The sequence below is a fragment of the Musca autumnalis genome, unplaced genomic scaffold (assembly GCF_047663935.1).
Source record: "Musca autumnalis isolate F117 unplaced genomic scaffold, ASM4766393v1 scaffold_1, whole genome shotgun sequence".
NCBI lineage: Eukaryota > Metazoa > Arthropoda > Insecta > Diptera > Muscidae > Musca > Musca autumnalis.
The window spans coordinates 38,986,720-39,014,543 of NW_027411644.1; the positions used below are offsets into that span (position 1 = coordinate 38,986,720).

The 27,824-nt window shown below is 34.4% G+C and overlaps 1 protein-coding gene across 8 annotated transcripts in view; it reads left to right on the forward strand.

Annotated features, from left to right (window-relative positions):
• The window catches only part of LOC141397341 (kin of IRRE-like protein 1), a 323,500-nt gene that overhangs the window by 141,159 nt on the left and 154,517 nt on the right, over nucleotides 1-27,824 (forward strand). For all 8 annotated transcript variants that reach the window (XM_073973502.1, XM_073973529.1, XM_073973488.1 and 5 more), the window contains exon 3: nucleotides 17,064-17,119. The gene's annotated coding sequence lies outside the window, so the exon portion shown is untranslated. The remainder of the gene's footprint in view (nucleotides 1-17,063; nucleotides 17,120-27,824) is intronic.

Below are 27,824 nucleotides of genomic sequence, written 5' to 3' on the forward strand. Positions count from 1 at the left end.
AGCTTTGTACACAAAAGGTCAACCTTGTAAAAATCCTTTATCAACGGATTTATTCTATGATCGACACGCCCTTCGAACCATAAAAAGAACGCGCAATATCATTGGCCTAAAAAATAGAGTCGCACAGCAATCTTTGCCTTTACGAGGATGGTCGTGGGAAACATCAATTTATATAATCTCCGCAAATTAGTCAGGATTGACCAGCTGCCGTATAAGATGTATTGGTACTTTCAAGATTTTGGCGCATCGTCGTTAATATTGTTCCAAAGAGATAACTAATGATACAACTATAAATATAAGGAGTATTTATTTCCTTTATGTTTGCTCTCTGTGTCATCTATGTCCCACGAACTCGATTTCTCATAGTCCCGGGAATTCCCGGGTTCCCGGGAATGAGAAATTTTTATTCCCGATTTCCCGGGAATGGAAAAAAGTCGGGATTTCCCAAACTATAACCTATAAGCACCACCTTCGAATTTCACCTTATATTCGAAGAAATATTACAATATCCAAAGTGTGGACGAACGCAGTATTCGGTTCGAGCCCTCCAGTCACTACATATGGTGCCATAGGGCTTTTTTTACAACTTTCGGGCTGTTTTCTCAAGAAGTATGGACTTGCCCCTGAAAAAACTTTTACTGTCGTAATTCAGGCAGCGAATGCAAGTTGCTTCAACAAAAATCAAAGTGATTCGAGAGCAGGTCTTGAAGTGAATTTATCCAAGATTTTGTGTGGGAGGTATCTGAAGGATTGGACAAATATAGTCCATATTGGAACCTGATCTATATCTAGTAGATATTTTTGGATGTGTAAAGTATGGACAAAATCACTCTCATCAAGAGTTATCGGTCTTTTTTGTACCTTTCAGGCTATTTTCTTAGGAAGTTTGGACTTGCCCCTGATGAAACTTATACCGTTATATGGGGGGGCAGTGAATAGATAGATAGACTCCAAATTGTCTGAAACACATTTCGTCCAAACATTTTTGGGGTCTAAAACCATTATTTCGATGAGGCACATTTTGCCCGTATGAAAGTGTATATACCCTCGTTAGCATAAATGCTGAGGGTATAAAAACAATCGGTGAAGACACCCATTATTTTAACAAGACCATGTCGCGCGAAGTAAGTAGTTGTTTTTACCACTTAAATAAGTTCCAGCTCCAGTTCCATCAGTAGTCGCGACGTTTAGTAACGGCTCATTTAACTAGTTATGTAAGTGGCCAAAAAATAACTACTTATTTCGAACCACATGCCCTTGTTAAAATAATGGGTTAGTAGGGGTCATTTTGACCACTCTATAAAAACTTGCGGTTACCAAGTAAAATGAAGGTGCGCACGTTAATAATCAAAAGGAATGACTCACAAAAAAAGCTCCAGTTCCTCAAATGACTTTGTCGGTTCATTCTTTTACGGTACCTCTTATGCAAAAGTGTTTCAAAAACAAAGGAGTTATTGAATTTTGTAAAACTTTCTTTCTAAGCTTAGACAGACGAAGCTCTTTGCGCTTTCTTGCTACACGCGGCGACTCTACCCTCAAAGGTGTTCTATTTTAAGATTTTGGAAAAAAAAAACTATTTTCTGATTCCTGTTGACATTTTCAAAGCAATTTAATAAAGAAGTTAAAATAACAAAGTTGTCATTGAAAAAAAAAATACTATTTAGTTTCGTAACTTGGTTTTGCTTCATCAATAGTCTAGTGCTGAGCGTATTCCCGCAAGAATGCTTAAAAGCAAATAAAACTCAAAAAGTCCCCAAGGAACTTCAACACCATAGAAAGGGTTAAAATATTTTTGTGCATAGAAACAAACAGGCAACAACCCAGCCACCACCCACCGTTATCAACGAGATATGAATCTCTCACCCTTTTCTCTAAAAGCAATAGCCTTTTTTCTTAGCAGTGGCAGCGACAAACAGTAACTGGGCGACCATCAAAACCTATTCGAATATGTCGGTATATTGGAAAATACCAAAAGGATCGTTGTCGTTCCACACAAAAGTTTAATGGAAAGTTTTTGTAACACCAGCAACGGTAAAGAGAAGGACACATATCGACAATAGCAAAGCATAACGAACACTGACATGGCATTTTTATTCTTGTTGTTGTTGCTTTCAGTTGGTTTTTTTCATGTTGCTGTTATTGTTGTTCAATACAATGTTGTTATGTAGATATTTGCTTAAATGGATGTGGGTAAATGTGTATGAGTGAATATCTTACATATGCAGATACATATTTACACATAACATACTTATGTACACATGTATGTGATACAAATATATATCACTACTATATATCCTTAATGGTATATACATATCAACAGACCAACAAGGATACATATGTACATACCTACTACATACTCACATAGCACTTTATTCCATCTCAACCATCTGAAAATGGCATTGTAGCATTGTGCTGCTTCTGTAGTTGTTGTTGCTGCTACTGACTGGTGGTATCTGTTCAATAATAGGTTATGTACACTGAAGGTTTTTCAAATACCATTGACGCAGTTAAAAAACAATACATGCTACAAAATATTCTTCTTCCTCTACTGGTTTTTACTTCTTTTCTATTTCACTTTTGTAGTTGTCGTTATTGATGTATTGCTGCTACACTATGCTGTATTTAAATATGTTCGATGGTTGTTTTTATTTTTCTATTTCAATGCCTACCCAAATACTAAAGCGATTTTGTGCGAGTTATTGTGCGATTTTTATCCTGTAGGATTTTCGTTTGTGACTTGGCTGAATAGTGTAACACAAACCCGCACATATTCATACAATTTTAAATGCTAGATTTGAAATTTGAATTAAAATTCGATTTTTTTGTGTTTATAAAACAAGAAATTTGATAAATTGAATTCTGTGAAGCGCGCATGCAAATAAAAACATAAATTGAAACAGAGATTTGTTATTTAAGATTCTTCTCAAAAACCAATAAATATTGGCAAAAGATTTGGAAATAAAAAAAATAACGTTTGATGTGCTTATATTGAGATTTAATGTTGAACTATAGGTCAGTGCTTAAAAAACATAACACATTTTCAGAGGATTAAATACATTTTTCGAGCTTATAATAGAGTTTAGGAGTAGATATTCCACTTACGAAAGAAAACTATATCAGAAATGCTGCAATGGATTAGTTTTGTGGTAACATTTCTAAAATAAGAATATGTTTGTAAGAAAATATCCAACAGTTTATAAGTTAAGGCAAATAAACAACTTTGATCAATTGGAAAATGTTTTATACCCCACACCACTATGTGGAAAGCGTATTATAAGTTTGTTTTGGTAAAAATTCATGTAACACCGCGAAATATTCGTCGAAGACCCCCAATGTGGTATACCGATCTTCATATATCGACGATATAAAGCGATTTTGAGATGTGTGTCCGTCCGTCCGTCTGTCCATTATAAATTGTAATCAAACTACAGGCGGCAATTATGGACCGATCGAAATTTTGTATGGAGGTCGGGTTCAGACCAGAATAGATCCCTATTTTTATTGGTGATGATCGTGAAATATTTAGCGGGTGAAATCGACCAAAAACATAATTTTTATCTATTTTGTAGCTGCTCTGTAGGTCGCAATAATAGTCCGATCAACGCGAAATTTTAAACAAGGTAAGAGTATATGACGAAGGTGAAGCTTGCAATTTGAGATGATGATCAGATAATATTTAGAGGTTTAAATGGACCACAACTTTTGTGTGAAAATTGTGAAAATTTTTTATGTACAGCTTATATCTTTATTCTTGGAAGATATATTCTGGCTAAGTAAGCTATCTTGGAAAATAAATTTTGACCTTTCTATTGATGTCAATTGTGTTGGTGTACATGATAAGATAACAGAGTTACAACCTTATATATCGTATTATTTGTTTGTAGTGTAATGATACACACGCTAGAGGTCTCAATTATAACTCAATAGTCATAAAATTTTGCACGAGGTAAAACTTTAGGTCGAAAAAGATGCCTACAATTTTGGATGATGGTCTGATATTTAGCGGGTGAAATGGACCATTACTTTTATATGAAAAATATAAACATTTTATTTTTATTTGAAAATTTTTGCCTATTAGGCGAAGGTCATTTTTTATTAATTTTTTAATTAATTTCTCGTTAGAGACGAGCTTACTGACCAAGATGCTTTTTGAAAAAGGAAAGCCGACGATACGAACCCACACAATCACCACTGTGTGACATGTATGTTTCGCCTTTGGTTTAGGAAGGCTTCTCAGACACATCGACTGTGGGGCGGCTTCGCTATCCTCTAACTTATTTCCTCTTTCAAATACAAGTTGTTTATACCCTCAGCCTTTAGGCTAAAGAGGGTATTTACACTTTGATACGACCAAAAATGTGCCTCATTGAAATAATGGTTTTAGACCCCAAGTATGTTTGTACGATATCCGTTTCAGACATTTTTGAGTAGATCTAGCAATGTCCGTCCGTCTGTCTGTCTGTCTGTCCGTCTGTCTGGCTGGCTGGTGCGCACGATAACTCTCGAACGGATCAATCGATTCGGTTCAAATTTTGGGTATCGAAATATTTTGTCCAGATTCGATTTAAGTTCGAAGATGGGCTATATAGGTCCACTCCTTCAGGTACCTCCCCCACAAATGTTCAAAAATTGTCGCAAAACTTGTGCGCACGATAACTCTTGTAGGGAATAACCGTTTTGGTCCATACTTTGCACATCGTGTAATTTCTACCAAACTTAGATGAGGTTCCAATATGGACTCAATTGGTCCACTCCTTCGGGTACCTCCCACACAAAATTTCGGAAATGTTCAGTTTAGGACCTGGTCTCCAATCGCTTTGATTTTTGTTTACGCAAGTTGTATTCGCTGTCCTCTATACGACGCTGTAAGTTTCATTAGGGGCAAGTCCATACTTCCTGAGAAATTAGCCTGAAAGTTACAAAAAACCCTATGACACCGTGTGTAGTGGTTGCAGCGCAAGATAACTCTCGAACGGATCTGCCGATTCGGTCCAAAATTTGGCTTTCGTAATATTTTGTCCAAACTTAGTTCAAGTTCAAAGATGGATTATATCGGTCCACTCCTTCCGGTACCTCCACCACAGAAGTTCGAAAATGTTCGGAAAATTTGTGCGTACGATAACTCTTGAAGGGAGTAACCGATTTGGTCCATACTTTGCACATTATGAAATTTCTACCAGACTTAGATGAGGTTCCAATATGGACTCAATCGGCAAACTCCTTCGAGTACCTCCCACACAAAATTTCGGAAAAGTTCAGTTTAGGGTCTGCTCTCGAATCGCCTTGGTTTTTGTTGTAACATCTTGTACTCACTGTCCCCTATACGAAGGTACAAGTTTTCTCAGGTGCAAGTCCATACTTCTTGAAAAAATAACCATGTTTATGGGTGGAAGCGCAAGATAATTCTCGAACGGAAATGCCGATTCCGGCCAAAATTTGGCCTTCGTAATATTGTTTCCAAACTTAGTTTAAGTTCGTTGATAAGCCATATCGGTCCACTCCTTCAGGTACCTACCCCACAAAAGTTCAAAAATATTCGGAAAAATTGTGCGCACGATAACTCTTGATGGGAGTGACCGATTTGGTCCATACTTTACACATTCTCATAATATCTACCAGATATAGATCAGGTTCGAATATGGACCATATTTGTCCACTCCATCCCGCACCTCCCACACAACATTTTGGATAAGTTCACTTTAAGACCTGCTATTTAATCACTTTGATTTTTGTTGAAGCAACTTACATTCGCTGCCTCAATTACGATGGTAAAAGTTGTTTCAAGGGCAAGTCCATACTTCTTGAGAAAACAGCCCGAAGGGTGTAAAACCCCCATGGCACCTTTTCCGCAAAATTTTTGAACTTTAATCCTTATCAACATTATACAATACATAAGTTTTTTGTGAAAAAAGTGTTTCAATTTGCACAAGCTGAGGGTAAATCTCTGTCGGCAAAGCCGACTGATACTTTTTTACTTGTTTTTTTACAAAGTTGAATTTTTTGTACAAATCTTTGTATGGCTTTCATGACAAACGCTTAGCGTAGCCTTTGAAAGCGTTTGTCATGAAAGCCATACAAAGATTTGAACAAAAAATTCAACTTTGTAAAAAAACAACTTGCATTTGAAAGAGGAAATAAGTTAGAGGATAGCGAAGCCGCCCCACAGTCGATGTGTCTGAGGAGCCTTCCTAAACCAAAGGCGAAACATGCATGTCAAGCAGTGCTGATTGTGTGGGTTCGTATCGTCGGCTTTCCTTTTTCAAAAAGCATCTTGGTCAGTAAGCTCGTCTCTAACGAGAAATTAATTAAAAAATAAACATGTTATATTTGGTCCATATTTTAATTTCTGGAGGGCATATACCGCCAAAGTAGCCTACATATGAAAAATAAAACGACTGACCTTTCCACTAATACAAATTACAATAATGAGTTTGGTAGATAACGGGGCCTCTGCCTAATATAAAGTGGGTTTTCTGTAGAGAACCACTTTTTCCTCCCATGCTAAAATTGTCCCTCTCATGACAGAGAAATTCCCAGTTTGTGCATTATTGCGAATTACGAGGAGCCCAGGCGTATTAATTGTCCAATTGGATTTTTTTTATACATATCGCACCTGTTCAACAGAAGCGTAGTAACTAAAAATTTTAAATTTTCACAAAGAAAATTAATTACCCTACCCACTTCAAAAATCTGTAATTTCTTTGTCTATTCTTTCTTCAAAAATACCGGTATTTCACTTTTCATACTACTACTTATATACCAACAGTTTTTGTCTCTACTGAAAAATAGAAAAGTTTGAGTTACTACCTTTTTGTTGAACAGGTGCGATATATTGCAGCATGGGGTCGCTTTGGCACGTTGTTTTTTTTTTCAAAATGTAATCGGTGTCGCTGCCGTTAAAGTTTTTTTTGAAATATTAATTTTGGTGAAGGAACCCAATGACCTCCTACTACGGCGTGCCCTAAGACACCACTTGTAGAAAAGTTGTTCATGGCTGAAATACTCAGGAAATGTCGTCAACATTACTAAGAGGTATTTCGCCACCGTTGATCGATTCCCCGGCCAGGTAACTTCAAACGGTGGGAAAATACCCCTCAGTAATGTTGGCGACATTTTCTGAGTATGTAAGCTAATTTCCAGGGGTAGTGGTGTAGGGTATTACATGGTCGGCCCGTCCGACTATAGCCTTTGCTTACTTGTTTTTTTATTTTTAATTGTTATAATGACATATACGCTTTTCATAATAGCTTATTAATGGTTTTAATCTAATTTAAAAGCAATATCAAACCATTTTGGGCCAATTTGGGGCATTTTGGAGAATTTAATGCACCTTTGACAATATTGCAATTTTTTGTTTTTATACCCTCCACCATAGTATGGAGGGTATATTAAGTTTGTTTTTCCGTTTGTAACGCATTGAAATACTCATTTGCGACCCTATAAAGTATATATATTCTTGATCAGGGTAAAATTCTGAGACGGACGTCCGTCCGTCCGTCCGTCCGTCCGTCTGTGGTAATCACTCTAGCATCCACAAAAATGGAGATAGAACGCTGAAATTTTGGGAAAATACGTTGCAGGCAGGTCAAGTTCGATGATGGGCTATATCGGTCCACGTTTTGGTATAGCCCCCATATAACGGTACCCCCCGATTTACGGTATTTTGCCGTTTTTAGCCACATTTTCAGACCGATTTAGCTATAATTTGACATTTAGGGTTCTTAAGTGTCAATAAATTTATATAACAAAAGTTGTGGACATCGGTCCACGTTTTGGTATAGCCCCCATATAACGGTACCCCTCGATTTACGGTATTTTGCCGTTTTTAGCCACATTTTCAGACCGATTTAGCTATAATTTGACATTTAGGGTTCTTAAGTGTCAATAAATTTATATAACAAAAGTTGTGGACATCGGTCCACGTTTTGGTATAGCCCCCATATAACGGTACCCCCCGATTTACGGTATTTTGATGTTTTTAGCTACATTTTCAGACTGATTTAGCTATAATTTGACATTTAGGGTTCTTAAGTGTCAATAAACTCATATAACAAAAGTTGTGGACATAGGTTCACGTTTTGGTATAGCCCCCATATAACGGTACCCCCCGATTTACGGTGTTTTGATGTTTTTAGCTACATTTTCAGACCGATATAGCTATAAATTGACATTTAGGGTTCTTAAGTCTCAATAAACTTATATAACAAAAGTTGTGGACATAGGTCCATGTTTTGGTATAGCCCCCATATAACGGTACCCTCCGATTTGCGGTATTTTGAAGTTTTTAGCTACATTTTCAGACCGATGTAGCTATAATTTGACATTTAGGGTTCTTAAATGTCAATAAACTTATATAACAAAAGTTGTGGACATAGGTCCACGTTTCGGTATAGCCCCCATATAACGGTACCCCCCGATTTACGGTATCTTGACAGTTTTAGCTACATTTTCAGACCGATTTAGCTATATTTTGACACTTAGGGTTCTTAAGTGTCAATAAACTTATATAACAAAACTTGTGGACATAGGTCCACGTTTTGGTATAGCCCCCATATAACGGTACCCCCGATTTGCGGTGTTTTGACGTTTGTAGCTACATTTTCAGACCGATGTAGCTATAATTTGACATTTAAAGTTCTTTAATGTCAATAAACTTATATGACAAAACTTGTGGACATAGGTCCACGTTTTGGTATAGCCCCCATATAACGGTTCATTTAAGTTCATATTCGTATAGCCCAGATACCTCCGAACTAGCAGTTAATGACATTTGAAGTCCCCACGTTATGTACCGATTTTCGATATTTTGAAGATTCTTGCTAAATTTTTTAACCGAATTAGGAGTTATTTGACATTAAAGGCTCCCATCAAAAACTGTCAACATAGGCCCATGTTTTATTATAACCCCTATTTAACAGTACCTCCCAATTTCTAGCCCACCAAAAATTGTCAACATACATAGTTAGATATAGGCACCATAAAAAAGGGCCTCCCGAATGAAGCATAAATGTACATAAACATTATCTGACATTTTAACGTACCCACTTAAAGTTGGGGACAGGAATGAAAAGTAATTATTCCATTTTAGTTCAGAATATTTTATGGTGGAGGGTATGAAAAGTTCGGCCCGGCCGAACTTAATGCTTTTTTCTTCTTCTTCTTCTTCTTTATTTGCCAACCCGTATTCGGGTGTTAGCGATCATACAATTATGTTTTACATTGTTAACAATTATATTTTTTATTCCATTATAGATAGGTTTCGATTCTTGGCAGCATTCAGGAGGTTTTTTCGTCTTGCAGTCCCGCCCCCTTCATGGCGATTTTTTGGTTATGGCCGAATCATGGGAGCTATGAACTTTATATTATACATTTGAATACTGGATTATATAGTAGACTCCCTAAGCATATACAGCTTAAAGTACTCAAAATATGCAATTTTTACAAAGTCCGTCGTATATTTTCTATATTTTTTTGATATATACTCACCGTAACTATTTCAAAAACAATTTGTATCGGGCGTACAACATCTCCTTAATATATTAATGTCGAGAAACCCACAAAAAATATTTGTTTGTATCCGAAAATAACGAAAGTCTGGGTTAAACTCGTAAAAACCGATTTTGAGCTATATCTCAAAAACAAGAGCTGGTGGAGAAAAACCGTGACCGGATTTGAAAATAACTCGCCGATTTCATCTAGAAACAACTGCAACTTCGGTTGAAACAAAAGTCATGTTGACCAGTGTAATCCATATTTTTCACTGGTCTTCATGAGTGCATCTATTAGTCTTTGTAGCCCTGCTAAGCTGCTTGCCAGTAATGTGGTGTCATCAGCGTAACGAATGTTATTGATGAGGATGTTATTTATGCTAATTCCAATGTTTTTGGAAGCTATTGATTCTTGAAAAATTTTTTCAGAATATATATTAAAGAGAAGAGGTGACAAAATACATCCTTGTCGAAATTGGGATATTGTCAGATAATTCACCATCCACTTTAATATTTGATACTTGTTTCCAGTATAGATTTTGAATACATCTTTTATCACATTCTTCTAGTCCAATATCGGTTAAAATATCCATCAACTTATCGTGTTTTACGGTATCAAACGCCTTCTCGTAGTCCACAAAACAAAGAAAGACGTCCTTTTGAACTTCGCGGCATTTTTGTACTAGAACGTGAACTCCAAGCAATGCTTCTCGGGTACCCATGCCTTCTCTGAATCCAAATTGTGTGTTACCCATATGCATCTCGCATAATGGGTATATTCGTCTGTGTATTATTTTTAAAAAGATTTTTAGAGCATGGCTCATAAGGCTAATAAGTCTAAAATCACCGCACAAATTCGCATTGTTTTTTAGGTATGGTTACAAATGTCGATTCCAGCCAGTCTTGATGGTAATGTCCTGTGGCGTAAATTTGATTGAATAATCTCAATATTAGTTGTATATTTCTTCCTTCTATTAGTTTCAGTACTTCGGTGGGTATTTCATCAGGATCCGATGCTTTTTTATCTTTCATGGTTTTTATTGTTGCTCTTAATTCTTCCTCTGTAATGGGTCTTATCGTTAAACCGCTTTGATATTCTGTATTTTGTAATTGTGTTCGACTTTCGTCCGTAAATAGAGCTTTTATATATTTTTCCCAAAGTTTTTTCTTTTCAGAAACTTCGTAATGGGCTATATTGTTTTCATCAAAGAGAAATGTGGAAGATCTTCTGGAATATATCCCGGATGCCTCTTTCAATTTTTTATGGAGATTGAAATCGTCGTGGAGAATTTGTAATCTTTCAATTTCCTGGCATTGTTTTCTTATTTGTGCATTTTTTGCATCCCGAGTTGCGATTTTAATTTCCTGATTGAGTTCCCAGTATTTTTCGTAGTTTATGTTTTTGTATTTGCTTCTTTCTTTGCGTAGAGCTCGTATTTCATCTGTCACCCATGATTTTTCTCTATTAGACGTTGTGGTGCCTAACATATTATTAGTTATGCTGTTGATGGATTCTTTAACATCATCCCATATATTTTCGCTATCTTCAGCGATGTTATTCGGTTCGGCATTTAATCGGGTTTTTACCGAATGTCTCGTCAATTCATCATCAAGTCTATCAAAATTTAACTTCTTCTGCGTTTTTTTCTTGCGTGTTACTGCCAGTTTTATGCTTTTTTACTTGTTTTAAATTATATTTTATTTTTAACTTTTTAGTAAATACATTTTTTTGACCACTGAGAACAAAATTATAGTCAATTTAGGCCGAAAATTTAGATAACAACTTTAAAATGTCGGAAATCGTGTGGTACCGTTATATAAAGGCTATACCAAAACCAGGACTTTTGTCCACAATTTTTGGTGGGGAAGTTTCAGTACCATTGGGAACCCCAAATGCCAAAATATAGCCTATTCAGGTAAAAAATGACGATAAAATCCTTCAAACACTTGAAATCGGGTGGTACAGCTATATGGGGGCTACACCAAAAGCTGGACCTATTTCCATCATTTTTAGTAAGGAAGTGTCTGTACCAATGGGGGTGTCCCATTGCCAAGTTACAGCCAATTCGGGCTAAAAATGTAGATAAAATCCACATAATACATGAAATCGGGTGGTACCGCTATTTGGGGGCTATACCAAAACCTGGACCAATGTTCAAAATTTTCGGTGGGGAAATGTCTGTATCATTGGGAATCTCAAATGCCAAATGACAGCTAATTCGGGCTAAAAATGAAGATAAAATCCTCAAAATACCTGAAATCGGGTGGTGTCGCTATAGAAAAAATGGTTTCTGTTCGATTGTTCAACTGCAACTGCGTTAAAAATGAGTTAATAGATTTGAACTAAATCGGGTGGTACCGCTATATGGGGTAGAGTGGGGCGATTTGAACACCATCACGGGCGCCTGGAGTTTCTGATTCTTGGGATTGTACTGAGCAAAAAAGTCAACTAGACCATATGTCTACGGTGAAAATCGAGCCCCCGGATTTTGACTTGAAGTGTTTTTTCAAGGATTTTTGGATATTTTGTCATATAACAACCAAACCACTGAGATTTTCGATCCAACACAAAGACAGCAATTGTAGCCAAGACAATAATAAAGAACTCTCTAGTACATCGCAAAAGCATTGGAACGCTCCTTCAGGTAGTTATGGCCTCGAGAAGGTGCACATTTTTCGGAAAATATCGATAAACGACACTGTGCTACAAAATGGAACTCAAAGTCAGTGGGTGGAAAATTTCTTTTGGAGATGAAAGCCCTTGGTGAGTGTACTGAGAACCAAAAAGGAAATTTTCACCACAGGTCAAGTTTCCGAAATATTGCGTGATTAATGGTTTAATTTGGCCCCTTAATTTGTGAACAAATAGCTTTATATCTCTCTAAAGCGTTATTGTAGCTTCGTTTTGACATTACATGTCTTCAGTCAAATCGAATGGTGAATCTTTTTGTAGAATATTTCATCCCTCTAACTCATTTCCTTTCATGTCCTTTTCGTCCTTTATTTTTTGAACCGTAGTAAAAGTACCACAAGGCGAGATTTTACAGCATCCAAATATTCTACAAAAATGTTGTTCAGAAGATTTTAGGTACGGTTCTCATTGATGACCAATCGATATTTCCCCGTTTTCATGGTCCTTTTTGACATTTTACCGGTTTTTGTTCAGAAAACTATGTTTTGTTTTTATGAATATTCGTTATTGGTCTGTGGTGCTTCTGAAATACTTACCATAAATAGCTCTTGTAATGACGAACACGTTAATAACAAATTTTATTGGAGGACAGATCCGGTTATCTAAATTTTTGAACCGGATATTCTGATATTAAAACCGATTTTGGAACCGGTTTTAAGTAACCGATTAACCGAATATGTATATCATTAGAAAGCTAATAAAATGGGCAATCAAATGACAGCAAGTAGCTGATTACAACTTTGTTGGTAACGAAGCTAGAACAAAAAAACCGCGTTCTTAAACCGATTTTGATGTAAAATATCACTGGGTTCTATTTGGCGATGAAAGTCGATTAAGATAATATTATAAATCTGGAAAGGCAGTTATGTCATAGGTCAAACTTCTGAGTTATGGCGAGATGAATTTGTGTTATGTTGTTTTTTTTTTTATCATGCACTTAAAGTTTATCAAGAATGAATTAATTTCGCCATAACTCAGAAGTTTGAACCACGTCAATAACTGTCCTTATCATTTTTATTTTTCCATACTGCAAAATTATAAAATGTTCTAATTCTTATTTTTCCTAAATTTTATCCAAAACTATAATGTTTTTTGTTTTGTTCAATATTTATTTTGAAAAGCTTCGTAACCAACAAAGTTGTAATCAGCTACTTGCTGTCATTTGATTGCCCATTTTATTAGCTTTCTAATGATATACATATTCGGTTAATCGGTTACTTAAAACCGGTTCCAAAATCGGTTTTAATACAGAATATCCGGTTCAAAAATTTAGATAACCGGATCTGTCCTCCAATAAAATTTGATATTAACGTGTTCGTCATTACAAGAGCTATTTATGGTAAGTATTTCAGAAGCACCACAGACCAATAACGAATATTCATAAAAACAAAACATAGTTTTCTGAACAAAAACCGGTAAAATGTCAAAAAGGACCATGAAAACGGGGAAATATCGATTGGTCATCAATGAGAACCGTACCTAAAATCTTCTGAACAACATTTTTGTAGAATATTTGGATGCTGTATAATCTCGCCTTGTGGTACTTTTACTACGGTTCAAAAAATAAAGGACGAAAAGGACATGAAAGGAAATGAGTTAGAGGGATGTAATATTCTACAAAAAGATTTACCATTCGATTTGACTGAGGACATGTAATGTCAAAACGAAGCTACAATAACGCTTTAGAGAGATATAAAGCTATTTGTTCACAAATTAAGGGGCCAAAATTAAACCATTAATCACGCAATATCTCGGAAACTTGACCTATGGTGAAAATTTCCTTTTGGGTTCTCAGTACACTCACCAAGGGCTTTCATCTCCAAAAGAAATTTTCCACCCACTGACTTTGAGTTCCATTTTGTAGCACAGTGTCGTTTATCGATATTTTCCGAAAAATGTGCACCTTCTCGAGGCCATAACTACCTGAAGGAGCGTTCCAATGCTTTTGCGATGTACTAGAGAGTTCTTTATTATTGTCTTGGCTACAGTTCTTTTGTGGAAAATTAGTTACCAGATTTGAAAGCAACATAACCTAACCCAAAAAAAACCAGTAAGGAAAGGATCAAAGTCGGGCGGGGCCGACTATATGATACCCTACACCAATGTGAATATGTAAAATATAAATCGGAGCTATATCCAGATCTAAACCGATTTTGATATAATTTGGCACATTTATTTCCAGACCGAATTCAGTCACACATTCCAAATATCACTGAAATCCGACTTATATAGCGTGTTTGGAGCAGCAAATACGCGAAATCGGCCGAAAATATATATGGGTGCTATATCCAAATATGAACCGATTTCGATATAATTTGGCACATTTATTTCTAGACTGAATTCAGTCACACATTCCAAATTTCATCGAAATCGGACGTATATAGCGTGATTGGTACATCGCATACGTGAAATCGGGCGAACATATATATGGGAGCTATATCCAAATCTGAACCGATTTCTATATAATTTGGCACACTTATTTCTATACCAAATTCAGTCACACATTCCAAATTTTATCGAAATCGGACATATATAGCGTGTGTGTTACAGAAAATACGTGAAATCGGCCGAAGATATATATGGGGGCTATACCAAAACTTGGACCGATATAGCCCATCTTCGAACTTGATCTTCCGACGGCTAAAAAAATGGTATTCCCCAATTTTCAGCGAAATCGGTCAACAAATGCGACCTGTATGTTGCGAACGGACGGACGGACGGACGGACGGACGGACATGCATAAATCGACTCAGAAAGTGATTCTATGTATATCCCTAGAAGGAACTATGGGTCTATCTCGCTTCCTTTTGTATGTTACATACAAATGCACTAACACATAATACCCCTTACCACATAGTGGTGTAGGGTATAAAAACACCGTTAAAACACTGTAAAAATGGACCAATATTGGTTTTGATTTCATATTCATTCAGTTCGATTGGTAAACTGCAACTGTGTTAAAAATGAGTTAACAGATTTGAACTAACCGGACACCAAAGCAAGTTAAATAAAACACTGTAAAAATTCAAAAGGCCTTTAGTAATTGCAGTTGGTGCGGAAACTTTTTCACCGAATCGAACTAAAACACGCGTTATCGTTATCAGGACAATATTCCGCACATGGTGCTGGTGTGGTATTTTTTTGGTTATAGCCCTAATATACATATTCTTAGAATATTTATTTACAGATTTTGGATGATTTGTTCGATGACCCTTTATCGTAAGTAGAACACACATAAATGAAACGCTAGTACCACGAAGAGTTAATAGTGTTCTTGTACTTTTTATAGCAATTCCCGTAGTTAACTATCACTTCCACATCATCGTCCTCGTCATTACCACTACCATAACAAATCCTGTTATCAATATAATAGGTGCTTAGTTAGGACATTCGGTTTTCTGTTTTTATTAAATGGACAATGACTTGAAAAATATTCTTTAAAAATCCACATTTTGTGGTATAAAAATCCTTGAAAAAATACTAAGGATCCTTGAAAAATATTCTTAAAATATCCACGTTTTATGTTGTAAGGATCAATAAAAAAATATTCTTTAAAAATCCACAGTTTTAATGTAAGGATCCTTGAAAAATATTCTTTAAAACCCTACGGTATTGGTGTCAGGATTATTAAAAAAATTTTCTTTAAAAATCCATGTTTTGTGATGTAAGGATCCTTAACAAAATATTTCTGAAAAATCCACGTTTTGTGGAGCAAGGATCCATGAAGGATTATTGAAAAATATTCTTTAAAACTTCCAGTTTTTTGGTGTATGGATCCTTGAAAAAAAGTTCTTTAAAAATCCACGTTTTGCGGTGTAAGAATCAATGAAAGATTATTCTTAAAATATCCACGTTTTGTGGTGTAAGGATCCTTGAAAAAATATTCTTAAAATATCCACGTTTTATTGGTGTAAGGATTCTTGAAAAAATATTCCTTAAAAATCCACGTTTTATTGGTGTAAGGATTCTTGAAAAAATATTCCTTAAAAATCCACGTTTTATTGGTGTAAGGATTCTTGAAAAAATATTCCTTAAAAATCCACGTTTTATTGGTGTAAGGATTCTTGAAAAAATATTCCTTAAAAATCCACGTTTTATTGGTGTAAGGATTCTTGAAAAAATATTCCTTAAAAATCCACGTTTTATTGGTGTAAGGATTCCTGAAAAAATATTCCTTAAAAATCCACGTTTTATTGGTGTAAGGATTCTTGAAAAAATATTCCTTAAAAATCCACGTTTTATTGGTGTAAGGATTCTTGAAAAAATATTCCTTAAAAATCCACGTTTTATTGGTGTAAGGATTCTTGAAAAAATATTCCTTAAAAATCCACGTTTTATTGGTGTAAGGATTCTTGAAAAAATATTCCTTAAAAATCCACGTTTTATTGGTGTAAGGATTCTTGAAAAAATATTCCTTAAAAATCCACGTTTTTTTGGTGTAAGGATTCTTGAAAAATATTCCTTAAAAATCCACGTTTTGTGGTATAAGGATCCTTGAAAAAATATTCTTTAAAAATCCACGATTTGTGGTATAAGGATCCTTGAAAAAATATTCTTTAAAAATCCACGTTTTGTGGTGTAAGGATCCTTAAAAAATATTCTTTAAAAATCGACGTTTTGTGAAGTAAGGAATCTTGAAAAAATATTCTTTAAAAATCCATTGAAAAATATTCATTAAAAGTCCACGTTTTGTGGCCTGTGAATCCTTGGAAAATATTCCGCGTTTTGTGGACAAATATTCCACGTTTTCTTGTCGGGGGTCCTTGGAAAAATAGCTTTTGCCATTGATTTTATTTATTTTTATTAAAAGTTCGAATAACAATAAAGTTTTTTTTTTAATCTATATATTAAAATTAATTACACATCATAATTTTTTTTTTCAGAAAAATTTACAATGCTGCAACTGATGAACTAACTTCTACAAAATTTGGATTGTAAGGTAAGTAATAAAATTGTGGATAATCAGATTAGATTGAGGTAACATTTCTCCTCTGACATTATTAATACTGAGAAAACTCGAAACTATTTTGTTTATCAATAAATTAATCATAAAATATCTCATGAACAAAAACATCATGTGAACGAAATAGCTTTCATTTATATTAAAATGTCATAAAATTTCACTTTAAAATATTGCAACTTGTAGAAGAGGAGATAGAGAAAGTAGATAACCAAAATGGCAAATGATCGATGAGTATTCAAAACATCATCTCGCAAATGCAAAATGTTTTGTAAACTTTTTCTTATGTTTTTGAAACCACTTTCAGTTTTACCCTATTCTAAAGCTGCAGAGTAATGTTGCCAAGCGGAAATTGTGGAGATGGCCAACAAATGTTTCCTGGGGTTTTTATGACAAAATAAAAACTTTATATTTTTCCTCTTCAGCAGAGTTTTAGTAGTTTTTCTTGTTGTTGCTGCTGCTGGTGTTCCACCCTTTCAATTCATTTTTCCGGGTTAATCGAAAAATAAAATCAACGTCCCTTTGCTAAGTTAGCAAATAATATAAGGAGCAGAAATACCGAATAACAACAACACAAGAACATAAGAACAAAAACAGCAGGCATTACCATAAGGGAATAATGTATATGAAAAACTCCCACGTGCATATACAGATACATGTACACACTTATGAAATTGTATATGCTATATCCGCATTCAAAGTACACTCCGTTCTATTCGGCACTTTTATGGCTCCTGTGGAGCTATGGAAAATGTAAGTTATTCCGGGTTTATCATTAAATTTGATAGTTGAGGAATTTAATCACAAAACGTGGATTTTTAAAAAATATTTTTTTCAAGGATCCTTACACCAAAACGTGTATTTTGGAGGAATATTTTTTCATGGATCCTTACAAAATGTGGATTTTTAAAAAATATTTTAGAACACAAACGTGGATTTTAAATAAAATATATTCAAAGACCCTTAGGCCACAAAACGTGGATTTTTTAAGAATATTTTTACAAGGATCCTTGCACCACAAAACGTGGATTTTTATCAACATAAAACGTGGATTTTAAAACATATTTTCAAGGATCATTACACCACAAAGCGTGGATTTTAAAAAATATTTCTCAAGGAACCTTACACCCCAAAACGTGGATTTTAAAAAAAATCGAAGATCCTTACACCACAAAACGTGGATTTTAAAGAAAATTTTTTAGGGATCCTCAGGCCACACAACTTGGATTTTTAAAGAATATTTTTTCAAGGAGCCTTGCAACACAAAACGTGGATTTTTAAAGAATACTTTTCCAACGACCCTTAGACCACAAAACGTGGATTTTTAAAAAAATATTTTCCAGGACTTTTAAACCACAAATCGTGGATTTTCAAAAAAATATTTTCCAAGGACTTTTAAACCACAAGACGTGGATTTTTTAAAAAAATATTTTTCAAGGACTTTTAAACCACAAAACGTGGATTTTTAAAAAAATATTTTCCAAGGACTTTTAAACCACAAAACGTGGTTTTTTAAAAAATATTTTCCAAGGACTTTTAAACCAAAAAACGTGGATTAAAAAAAAAATTCTAGGGACTTTTAAACCACAAAACGTGGAGTTTTACAAAAATATTTTCCAAGGACTTTTAAACCACAAAACGTGGATTTTTAAAAAAATATTTTCCAAAGACATTTAAATCACAAAGCGTGGATTTTTAAAAAAAAAAATATTTTCCAAGGACTTTGAAACCACAAAACGTGGATTTTTAAAAAAATATTTTCCAAAGACTTTTAAATCACAAAGCGTGAATTTTAAAAAAAAAAAAAAATATTTTCCAAGGACTTTTAAACCACAAAACGTGGATTTTTAAAGAAATTTTTTCAAATGACCCTATGACCACAAAACATGGATTTTTAAAGAATATTTTTTCAACGACCCTTAGGCCACAAAACGTGAATTTTTAAAGAATATTTTTTCATGGATCCTTCCACCACAAAACGTGGATTTTTAAAGAATATTTTTTCAAGGATCCTTCCACCACAAAACGTGGATTTTTAAAGAATATTTTTCAAGGATCCTTCCACCACAAAACGTGGATTTTTAAAGAATATTTTTTCAAGGATCCTTCCACCACAAAACGTGGATTTTTAAAGAATATTTTTTCAAGGATCCTTCCACCACAAAACGTGGATTTTTAAAGAATATTTTTTCAAGGATCCTTCCACCACAAAACGTGGATTTTTAAAGAATATTTTTTCAAGGATCCTTCCACCACAAAACGTGGATTTTTAAAGAATATTTTTTCAAGGATCCTTCCACCACAAAACGTGGATTTTTAAAGAATATTTTTTCAAGGATCCTTCCACCACAAAACGTGGATTTTTAAAGAATATTTTTTCAAGGATCCTTCCACCACAAAACGTGGATTTTTAAAGAATGTTTTTTCAAGGATCCTTCCACCACAAAACGTGGATTTTTAAAGAATGTTTTTTCAAGGATCCTTCCACCACAAAACGTGGATTTTTAAAAAATATTTTTCTAAGGACTGCTAGACCAACAGGGTGGATTTTTAAGAAATATTTTTCCACGGATTCTTTGACCACAAAACGTGGATTTTTAAGGAATATTTTTCCAAGGACCCTTTGACCACAAATTTCGATTTTTAAAAAATATTTTTCCAAGGACTCTTAGACCACAAAACGTGGAATTTTAAGGAATATTTGTCCAAGGACGCTTAGACCACAAATTTCGATTTTTAAAAAATATTTTTCCAAGGACTCTTAGACCACAAAACATGGAATTTTAAGAAATATTTTTCCAATAACTCTTATACCATAAAATGTGGAATTTTAAGCAATATTTTTTCAAGGATTCTTTGACCACAAAACGTGGAATTTTAAGGAATATTTTTCCAAGGATTCTTTGACCACAAAACGTGGAATTTTAAGAACCCATGTGTTATTTTTCCATATTTTAGGGTGTTTACATTTCGTAGCTGCCATTATTTTATCTCTTCTGTAAATGATAAAGGAGCGTGCAAACACTTATGTTCTGATTCTAGGATCTCTAATGTGTTTTTGTTCATCCTTAAATGCTGTCGAGAGCTAGTAGAACAACAACTTCGGCAAAACTAGCAATACAAATAAAGAGCACAATAGAAGAATGCCAGAGGTTTTTAATGTTCACTTGTTTTTTCGCAGGAAACCGGAAACTGTTCAATGGCAACTTTTGCCAGCATTATAATATTTAATAAATTATACTAAATACATACATACATATAAAGACACATCTGTTCAGACCATATAGATACCATTACACACCCCAGTATACAAAACATATAATGGCATTTGTCCCAAAACATAAGTATCTCCTACCAAGGACTTACAAGTAAAGCAACAACGACAAAAAGTGTTTACATAAAAGTTTTAGTTGGTTAGGTGATATGTATGTACGGTGGAGGAGGTTGGCAGAGGTAGCTTGTGACATAAAGAGAGTGGTTTGTTTTCATGGTATGCATTAATGTAACACTAGGATGGGTCGCATTGTATATACATTTATATTTTAGTTATGACATAAATAATGGTTGTGGGTGTGGAGGACGAATAAAATTACTATTCCCCAAAAAAGCTTAAAAGCAAAGCAAATACACTCTCCAATGGAAAATTATGTTAAGCGTGGAAACTATAACAGTTGTCTTAGAGGAGTGGAGGGGCAGTCAGGAGTAAATGAAAGAAGAATAATTAGATTTATTTAATAAACAAATAATTATTAGTTTTCTTTAAGACTAATATTGGGGGAGAAAAAAACTATGTTAATTGAAGAAAAACAATAACACAATTAAGAAACTTGAACTATTCGAATTTCAATCAAATTAGTCTTAATTTTCATGTTCTATGACAATGGAAAAAAAACACCATAATTTACTCAACTTTCTTTTATATTCATGTGAAGTTAAATAGCTTTTCCATTTACAGAGGGGAATATACTGGCGTGATGTTCCATACCTCATTATAGGAAGTTTCAAGAACAAATTAAAATACAATTTAGAACGGCGTTAAGTTCGGCCAGGCTGAACTTGTAATACCCTCCATCCCGAGTTGTGTTGAAGTAAAACTGAACAATTAGTTTCCTTTCGTTTATGAAGACGACTTAATACCAAATTCCAGCAATTTAGGTGAAACAATATGGCTAACTTTCCAAATACCCAAATTCGGGATGTAACGTTCTATTGGCGCTATATGAAGGCGTGGACCTGTACTGACAAATTTCGGAGAGAAAGATTTATACGACCAACTGACAAGACTAAATACAAAATTGCAGCCATTTCGGAGGAATATTGAGGCCAAAACCTTCAAATTACCGGAAATCTGGAGGCACCGTTCTATGGGCCATTTCGGTGTGATAATGAAGCTAAAACCTTCAAATACAGAAAATCGGGTGGTACCGTTCTATTGTTGCTATATCAAAACGTGGACCTATATAGCCCATTTGCAATACCAAACATCCTAGGAGTAATAGAAACTCCTATACCAAATTACAAAGCTCTATCTTAAAAATTGCGAGCTGTATCTTGATTTCAACAGACGGACGGACATACAAATGGTCATGGTTTATCGAAATTTACACTGATCAAGAATATATATATATACTTTATAGAGTCTCCGATGAATACTTCAATGTGTTACAAACGGAATGCTTAAACTACAAAATGTGAATTTTTAAAGAATATTTTTTCAACGACCCTTAGGCCACAAAACGTGGATTTTTAAAGAATATTTTTTCAACGACCCTTAGGCCACAAAACGTGGATTTTTAAAGAATATTTTTTCAACGACCCTTAGGCCACAAAACGTGGATTTTTAAAGAATATTTTTTTAACGACCCTTAGGCCACATAACGTGGATTTTTAAAGAATATTTTTTCAACGACCCTTAGGCCACAAAACGTGGATTTTTAAAGAATATTTTTTCAACGACCCTTAGGCCACAAAACGTGGATTTTTAAAGAATATTTTTTCAACGACCCTTAGGCCACAAAACGTGGATTTTTAAAGAATATTTTTTCAACGACCCTTAGGCCACAAAACGTGGATTTTTAAAGAATATTTTTTCAACGACCCTTAGGCCACAAAACGTGGAGTTTTAAAGAATATTTTTTCAACGACTCTTAGGCCACAAAACGTGGATTTTTAAAAAAATATTTTTTCAACGACCATTAGGCCACAAAACGTGGATTTTTAAAGAATATTTTTTTCAACGGCCATTAGGCCACACAACGTGGATTTTTAAAGAATATTTTTTCAACGACCCTTAGGCCACAAAACGTGGATTTTTAAAGAATATTTTTTCAACGACCCTTAGGCCACAAAACGTGGATTTTCAAAGAATATTTTTTCAACGACCCTTAGGCCACAAAACGGGATTTTTAAAGAATATTTTTTCAACGACCCTTAGGCCACAAAACGTGGATTTTTAAAGAATATTTTTTCAATGACCCTTGGGCCACAAAACGTGGATTTTTAAAGAATATTTTTTCAATGACCCTTGGGCCACAAAACGTGGATTTTTAAAGAATATTTTTTCAATGACCCTTGGGCCACAAAACGTGGATTTTTAAAGAATATTTTTTCAATGACCCTTGGGCCACAAAACGTGGATTTTTAAAGAATATTTTTTCAATGACCCTTGGGCCACAAAACGTGGATTTTTAAAGAATATTTTTTCAATGACCCTTGGGCCACAAAACGTGGATTTTTAAAGAATATTTTTTCAATGACCCTTGGGCCACAAAACGTGGATTTTTAAAGAATATTTTTTCAATGACCCTTGGGCCACAAAACGTGGATTTTTAAAGAATATTTTTTGAATGACCCTTGGGCCACAAAACGTGGATTTTTAAAGAATATTTTTTCAATGACCCTTGGGCCACAAAACGTGGATTTTTAAAGAATATTTTTTCAATGACCCTTGGGCCACAAAACGTGGATTTTTAAAGAATATTTTTTCAATGACCCTTGGGCCACAAAACGTGGATTTTTAAAGAATATTTTTTCAATGACCCTTGGGCCACAAAACGTGGATTTTTAAAGAATATTTTTTCAACGACCCTTAGGCCACAAAACGTGGATTTTTAAAGAATATTTTTTCAACGACCACAAAACGTGGATTTTTAAAGAATATTTTTTCAACGACCACAAAACGTGGATTTTTAAAGAATATTTTTTCAACGACCCTTAGGCCACAAAACGTGGATTTTTAAAGAATATTTTTTCAACGACCCTTAGGCCACAAAACGTGGATTTTTAAAGAATATTTTTTCAATGACCCTTGGGCCACAAAACGTGGATTTTTAAAGAATATTTTTTCAATGACCCTTGGGCCACAAAACGTGGATTTTTAAAGAATATTTTTTCAATGACCCTTGGGCCACAAAACGTGGATTTTTAAAGAATATTTTTTCAATGACCCTTGGGCCACAAAACGTGGATTTTTAAAGAATATTTTTTCAATGACCCTTGGGCCACAAAACGTGGATTTTTAAAGAATATTTTTTCAACGACCCTTAGGCCACAAAACGTGGATTTTTAAAGAATATTTTTTCAACGACCACAAAACGTGGATTTTTAAAGAATATTTTTTCAACGACCCTTAGGCCACAAAACGTGGATTTTTAAAGAATATTTTTTCAACGACCACAAAACGTGGATTTTTAAAGAATATTTTTTCAACGACCACAAAACGTGGATTTTTAAAGAATATTTTTTCAACGACCCTTAGGCCACAAAACGTGGATTTTTAAAGAATATTTTTTCAACGACCCTTAGGCCACAAAACGTGGATTTTTAAAGAATATTTTTTCAATGACCCTTGGGCCACAAAACGTGGATTTTTAAAGAATATTTTTTCAATGACCCTTGGGCCACAAAACGTGGATTTTTAAAGAATATTTTTTCAATGACCCTTGGGCCACAAAACGTGGATTTTTAAAGAATATTTTTTCAACGACCCTTGGGCCACAAAACGTGGATTTTTAAAGAATATTTTTTCAATGACCCTTATGCCACAAAACGTGGATTTTTAAAGAATATTTTTTCAATGACCCTTGGGCCACAAAACGTGGATTTTTAAAGAATATTTTTTCAATGACCCTTGGGCCACAAAACGTGGATTTTTAAAGAATATTTTTTCAATGACACTTGGGCCACAAAACGTGGATTTTTAAAGAATATTTTTTCAATAACCCTTGGGCCACAAAACGTGGATTTTTAAAGAATATTTTTTCAATGACCCTTGGGCCACAAAACGTGGATTTTTAAAGAATATTTTTTCAATGACCCTTGGGCCACAAAACGTGGATTTTTAAAGAATATTTTTTCAATGACCCTTGGGCCACAAAACGTGGATTTTTAAAGAATATTTTTTCAATGACCCTTGGGCCACAAAATGTGGATTTTTAAAGAATATTTTTTCAATGACCCTTGGGCCACAAAACGTGGATTTTTAAAGAATATTTTTTCAACGACCCTTAGGCCACAAAACGTGGATTTTTAAAGAATATTTTTTCAACGACCACAAAACGTGGATTTTTAAAGAATATTTTTTCAACGACCACAAAACGTGGATTTTTAAAGAATATTTTTTCAACGACCCTTAGGCCACAAAACGTGGATTTTTAAAGAATATTTTATCAACGACCCTTAGGCCACAAAACGTGGATTTTTAAAGAATATTTTTTCAACGACCCTTAAGCCACAAAACGTGGATTTTTAAAGAATATTTTTTCAATGACCCTTGGGCCACAAAACGTGGATTTTTAAAGAATATTTTTTCAATGACCCTTGGGCCACAAAACGTGGATTTTTAAAGAATATTTTTTCAATGACCCTTGGGCCACAAAACGTGGATTTTTAAAGAATATTTTTTCAACGACCCTTGGGCCACAAGACGTGGATTTTTAAAGAATATTTTTTCAATGACCCTTATGCCACAAAACGTGGATTTTTAAAGAATATTTTTTCAATGACCCTTGGGCCACAAAACGTGGATTTTTAAAGAATATTTTTTCAATGACCCTTGGGCCACAAAACGTGGATTTTTAAAGAATATTTTTTCAATGACCCTTGGGCCACAAAACGTGGATTTTTAAAGAATATTTTTTCAATAACCCTTGGGCCACAAAACGTGGATTTTTAAAGAATATTTTTTCAATGACCCTTGGGCCACAAAACGTGGATTTTTAAAGAATATTTTTTCAATGACCCTTGGGCCACAAAACGTGGATTTTTAAAGAATATTTTTTCAATGACCCTTGGGCCACAAAACGTGGATTTTTAAAGAATATTTTTTCAATGACCCTTGGGCCACAAAACGTGGATTTTTAAAGAATATTTTTTCAATGACCCTTGGGCCACAAAACGTGGATTTTTAAAGAATATTTTTTCAATGACCCTTGGGCCACAAAACGTGGATTTTTAAAGAATATTTTTTCAATGACCCTTGGGCCACAAAACGTGGATTTTTAAAGAATATTTTTTCAATGACCCTTGGGCCACAAAACGTGGATTTTTAAAGAATATTTTTTCAATGACCCTTGGGCCACAAAACGTGGATTTTTAAAGAATATTTTTTCAATGACCCTTGGGCCACAAAACGTGGATTTTTAAAGAATATTTTTTCAATGACCCTTGGGCCACAAAACGTGGATTTTTAAAGAATATTTTTTCAATGACCCTTGGGCCACAAAACGTGGATTTTTAAAGAATATTTTTTCAATGACCCTTGGGCCACAAAACGTGGATTTTTAAAGAATATTTTTTCAATGACCCCTTATTTTTTGGCCACAAAACTTGGATTTATAAAGAATAATTTTTTGTTTTTTTTTTAATTTTCAACGGCGGCAAAATACCCCTCAGTAATATAGGCGACATTTCCTGAGTATTTCAGCCATGTAAAACTTCTCTATAAGTGGTGTCTTAACTCGGCGATAAACAGTAGGTCCCAAAACGTGGATTTTTAAAGAATATTTTTTGGCCACAAAACTTGGATTTTTAAAGAATAATTTTTTGTTTTTTTTTTTTTAATTTTCAACGGCGGCAAAATACCCCTCAGTAATGTAGGCGACATTTCCTGAGTATTTCAGCCATGTAAAACTTCTCTATAAGTGGTGTCTTAACTCGGCGATAAACAGTAGGTCCCATATCACTGAGCTATTTTTTTCATCGACGTGGATTTTTAAAGAATATTTTTCATGGACCCTTAGGCCACCAAACATGGATTTTTAAAGAATATTTTTTTATGGACCCTTAGGCCACAAAACGTGGATTTTTAAAGAATATTTTTTTGTTTTTTTTTTTTTTAATTTTCAACGGCGGCAAAATACCCCTCAGTAATGTAGGCGACATTTTCTGAGTATTTCAGCCATGTAAAACTTCTCTATAAGTGGTGTCTTAACTCGGCGATAAACAGTAGGTCCCATATCACTGAGCTATTTTTTTTCAACGACGTGGATTTTTAAAGAATATTTTTCATGTACCCTTAGGCCACCAAACATGGATTTTTAATGAATATTTTTTTAATGGACCCTTAGGCCACAAAACGTGGCTTTTTAAAGAAAATTTTTTCAACAACCCTTAGAACAAAATACCTGGATTTTTCAAGGACCCTAAGGCCAGAATACGTGAATTTTTCCCTTAGGTCACAAGGCTAAAAATACAATTGCCCAACAAACTTGGATTTTAAACGATTTTTGTTTTTTCAAGGACTTAGGGCACAGAAATTAAATTTTTAAAGAATATTTTTTCAAGCACTTTAGGCCATAACAGCTAAAAATACAAGTGTCATCATTGGTATGAGACAGACTCCTCTAGTCATTACAGACAAGTTTGTGGAAATATGTGTTTAGAGAGCATCCTACAGTTTCTACTTCTTGTAACTGCTATTCAATTCTGAACCAACAATTCCCTACCAACACATATACATATGTGTATATTATCTTCCACCCCAGAGAACCCATTGGTAGTAATATTTGTAGTGTCACAATTACATGGTGAGTGGCCTTGAACTAACTAACTAACACGAGTAATAAAAATGTCCCACTTTTAACCCTACGAAAAATTTCATAAATTTTTTAAGAAAATCACAAACACACATTCAGTCACACATCCATACATACATGTATGCTCACAATTTTTCATTACACCCAGTCTTAACATAAAATATGAAAACAGCAAAGACTAACATTTATTTTAAAGCTTAATTCGCTATTAATTTGGCAACAGAAAGAAGCAAAAAAAACAGCGATGTAGAAGAAGACAAAATTCTAATAAATTTATATCCCCATGGAGGAACTGGCACTGGCGCTGGTGCAGGCTTGTTTCTAATGTTACGGTGATGGCTCGGTAACGACCCAGTTTAGCGTTTGTTGCTACTTTTGTAACATTCAAAAGTATAGCATTCTACCTTTCGAGGACATTCTTGATGTGGCAGAGTATGATGTTGTTGTTTTTGTTCGTTTTATCATATTGTTGATGTCGGTGTTGTTGTTATTCATATTTCCCCAAAAACAACAACAATCCATTCCACAAAAGGCCAAGTGTTTTGCGTGTATCACTCTCATATGCTCACCCACCAGCACTCATTCGCTCAGTCACTCGCTCGTTCACTTACTACGCATACTCATCGTCATTCTAATGAAAAGTTTTTATC